At 44.5% G+C, this 4,750-nt stretch overlaps 1 pseudogene; it reads left to right on the plus strand.

The window, feature by feature from the left end:
• The first annotated feature begins 2,384 nt into the window (after positions 1 to 2,384).
• LOC142340406 (uncharacterized) lies at positions 2,385 to 3,976 on the plus strand (annotated as a pseudogene).
• Positions 3,977 to 4,750: the final 774 nt, after the last annotated feature.

Raw genomic sequence — 4,750 nt, forward strand, 5'->3', positions numbered from 1 at the left:
ATCGCGCTAAATTTAGTGCACGGGGAGAAAGAAGAGAAGGACGTTCATCAAAAGATAAGCGGAACAACGAGGCCCCGCTAACGAAAAAACTATATTTCCCGATATTTAGAAAAATAACAGGAATCAAAATTGGGAGAAGAAAGTACGACACAAGGTACGCAAATCCGTCAGGGAAGTGTCGTTTTGCAAAAGCAATATTTCACGCACGATGCAGAATTGCATTCCCAAAAAGCTTGAGTTCTCTGCTTTGCCAATTCATACCCAAAATCCAACATCGCCAGCAGTTTCACAGGAGAGATTACTCCAGCAGAAAATGCGCCTTGTTCAGCTCTACATTAGGTGAATGCACCTAACGAGGACCCGAGTGCTGCTTCAAGACCAAGTGACCAAACCTGTCATACCCCTAACTACGGCAACTCTAAATGTACTTTGGTGTCACCATTCTCCAGTACAACTCATTTCAGACAATTTCGTCGTAGCGATGTATACTATTTCCAACCCCGTCAGCGTGGTCCAGATCAGTGGTTGGAACAATTTAGTTTACCGGAAATCATTTTCCAAATCAGGCCAACTGTTCACCATTTATCGGCGAGGTATCACCAGCGAACCGACGCATTTGAGCTCTTATCATCAAGGTTCTTTTCCCGAAGACTTACTCTCTTTCTCGGTGGGCGAGTAGGAATTACCTTTCAATAATTATTGAACTAAGGAGCAAAAACGATTCAAACGATTATCACTAGTTCTTCATAACCAGTGAATAAATTGTTGATATTGATTAACCGGGAATTAACAACTATTTTTCTTAGATTATTAATGTTCGTCATTAAAGTTTGTACTGTTCATTTTATTAAGAAATATAAAGGAGCATGTCAACCATGCAGTAAAATTTCACAGATGTTTAATTTGATCCCGTACCTTAGTCGCAGTGGGTTTCAGCGCTGTACCATTGATTTTCAATTGTAACCATTACTGTACCAGACAAATAGCAGTATGAATACTTTTGCCAGTCTGCCCAGAGTCGATTAAGAAACATCCCAGTCTGTTTTTTTTCTTCGCAGCATCATTTACATTATTGGTTAACACTGCACAGAATGTCTCAGATCAGACTGTACATACGAAGAACTAACAGACTGTACATAGCAAATTTTGAAAATTTCGAATGACTGATATCATGCATGAAATTTTCAACGTGACGATACCCGGAGCTGCATTCTAGCTTAACTTGTACATACTACACCACAAATAACTGACACATCGACTTCCACCGACTTCCGCCGACTTCCACCGACTTCCGACCTCCGCCGACCTCCACCGACCTCCGCCGACTTCCGACCTCCGCCGACTTCCGACCTCCGCCGACTTCCACCGACTTCCACCGACCTCCGCCGACTTCCACCGACCTCCGCCGACTTCCGCCGACTTCCGACCTCCGCCGACTACCACCGACTTCCACCGACCTCCGCCGACTTCCACCGACCTCCGCCGACTTCCGCCGACTTCCGACCTCCGCCGAACTCCACCGACCTCCGCCGACTTCCGACATCCGCCGACTTCCACCGACCTCCGCCGACTTCCACCGACTTCCGACCTCCGCCGACCTCCACCGACCTCCCCCGACTTCCGACCTCCGCCGACTTCCACCGACTTCCACCGACCTCCGCCGACTTCCACCGACCTCCGCCGACTTCCGCCGACTTCCGACCTCCGCCGACTTCCACCGACCTCCGCCAACTTCCGCCGACTTCCGACCTCCGCCGACCTCCACCGACCTCCGCCGACTTCTGATCTCCACCGACCTCCGCCGACTTCCGACCTCCGCCGACCTCCACCGACCTCCGCCGACCTCCGCCGACTTCCGACCTCCGCCGACCTCCACCGACCTCCGCCGACTTCCGACATCCGCCGACTTCCACCGACCTCCGCCGACTTCCACCGACTTCCGACCTCCGCCGACCTCCACCGACCTCCCCCGACTTCCGACCTCCGCCGACTTCCACCGACTTCCACCGACCTCCGCCGACTTCCACCGACCTCCGCCGACTTCCGCCGACTTCCGACCTCCGCCGACTTCCACCGACCTCCGCCAACTTCCGCCGACTTCCGACCTCCGCCGACCTCCACCGACCTCCGCCGACTTCTGATCTCCGCCGACCTCCACCGACCTCCGCCGACTTCCGACCTCCGCCGACCTCCACCGACCTCCGCCGTTTCTACCTGAATAATGTGAATGCACCAGTGTATTTATGTTAACCTTTTTCCAGTGTTTGAATAGTAGACTCAATGGTCTTCATATGTTGTGTATTTCAGATTTGATTGAAACTTGTTATTGAAATTTGTATTTGTTGACTCGAACTGACTTTGATTTGATTGAATTGTGTATCGATATGGAACAGGTTGTTATTACGGTTGAGTTGCACGAATCGATTATGAAATGCCGGCAGGAAGTTATGTTTGTAGTTGCGGATCCGGAAAGTAAGTCATGCCATGGAATTCTAACGGTCAGGAAGGTGTTCGATATCGACAACGAACGGGTGGATCTTGTACTCAATTTGCGCAAAAGACGGGCACCTAATGCGAGTATTGTAGTGAATGAACGCAAAGGGAGACGCTTTGAATGCGGGTATTGTGAGTATGAATCACGTGCGCAGTATATCACTGCAAGGCACGTTGCCCGCGTTCACCAAAAAAGCATTAGGCCTACGAAATGTGATCTTTGCCCATTCAAAACTATCTATTCTGCAAATTTAAAGAGGCATCATCAAACGGTTCATAATTCTGTTAGTTTGAAGTTGAGGTGTGAGTCGGAGTCCAAGTCGTCGGGGTCGGGGTCAAAGTCGTTGGGATCAAATTCGGGGTCAAAGTCGTCAACAAGCTTAAAATCATCTTCAAGATCAGTTTCAGTTATTCCATTGAATTAGTTTATTGCATTGTTTATAGTTTGAATGATACTTGTTTTTTACTTCTTTGTTTTACACTAATGTCCGTTTACTGGATTACCGGGTTACTTTCGTAATACCAATTTACAAATTTGTAGTCATTTTAAAAGGGAGGAACTGTTCCGTTTAATCATGTTATGCACTTGATCAATATTTAGTGCTCATAACGTACCCCCCCCCTCACTCGTGTTAATTATACCATAGGGGGGGGGGGGGTAGTTTCGTGGGGAAAGTTAGTAGGGGGTAATAATTGGAAACATACCTTAAGCTAACAAAAACGATGATAATATAATTTGAATGATAGAATTGGATATTAAAGGTTAATTAAAAATGAAACAGTTCCAACAGGGATCCGAAGCATGAATTTAAACAGCACGAATTTAGACAATTTAAACGATTCTTACAAGGGCGTTATTGATTGTGTAAATAAAACTTACGCATCAGAAGGAGTAATTCCATTTTGGAGAGGAAATCTGGCAAATTTTATTAGATACTTCCCAACGCAAGCTCTTAATTTTGCGTTTAAAGATCAAATTAAGGCTCTCTTCAAATCCAACAAAAAATATCAACTTCAGTAAGAACAACGTAGTCAACGTTCAACTTAGTCAACGTAGTCAAATTCAGTAAGAAAATTGCTGTGCTGGGTCACTGTCTCTCTGCTTTGTCTACTCTCTGGATTATTGCCGAACCAGATTGGCAAATGATGCTTAAGTTGCTGGAAAGAGCGGAGAGCGACAGTTCAACGGAATGGTAGACGTCTACAGAAAGACATTTGCATCTGACGGCATTGGAGGATTGTACAGAGGATTCGTGATCTCTTGCGTGGGTATCTTTGTGTATCGAGGCTTCTAGTTCGGCATGTACGATCGAAGCCCATATTCTTGGTAGATAACGCCAACTTATTGCTTACCTTCTGCTTGGGATACGGTGTGAACGTAACTGCAGGAGTTTTTTCATACCTCATAGATACAATTAGACGACGAATGATGATGACATCTGGACAAGCTGTCAAGTATAAGGGATCAATTGACCGTCTATGAATGTGCAATGTGCAATGATCAGTATCAAAGATTTATCTTGTTAATAATGCTTCTATTCTAGTTAACAATCCCTGTAAATGTGTGCAAGTGTGTTTAGTATGTAGTATTTCACTGTAATGGAAGCGGACGTACTAGCTAAGCAATACTTGCTTTCCACCGCAAAATAGAGAGATTTGTGCGACAGTAATCTTAAAATATTGAATCCTGAAATTGGTTTAATTGCTTTGTGGAGACCAGTTTGACAAAATTTAAAATAACCCTTGATTCTGCTCATTAACGTACTCTTCGGTGACTCTATGTAGATGAAAGTAAAGCGCACAAGGCTTCTTGAAGAAAATGTTTGCCTTCTGAGGAGTTTAAATAACAAAATTTGGCTCATTTTTGATGACTTTGTAATGGAGAACGAACGAGTCATTTTGTTGAGCAAAATAACATCTGAAAATATGCAAACTAGAGAATGAAATGTTGGTTCAAATCTCACTGAGCGCGAATCTGAATGTAAATCAAAAATTACTTATTGTCAAATTTTCATTGCTATTAGCATAAGAGGGGTACCAGAACCGAAAACAAAAGACGTATGAGATAGAACGGGAGCTGATTGAAATGTCCATTAAATGTCAAGGAAACAAACAATTTACTGTACTTATTTCGAAAAGATATGGGACTTGTCCTCAATGCGACTGCTTGACAGGTCGAAAATAAGAGCAAATAGGTGCAAAGTCCAAAAATGAATTTCCATTTTTAAAAACAGTTAATTTCAGAGTTATTAATAAT

The sequence above is a fragment of the Convolutriloba macropyga genome, chromosome 5 (genome assembly GCF_964194025.1).
Source record: "Convolutriloba macropyga chromosome 5, txConMacr16.3, whole genome shotgun sequence".
In the NCBI taxonomy this organism is placed as follows: Eukaryota; Metazoa; Xenacoelomorpha; order Acoela; family Convolutidae; genus Convolutriloba; species Convolutriloba macropyga.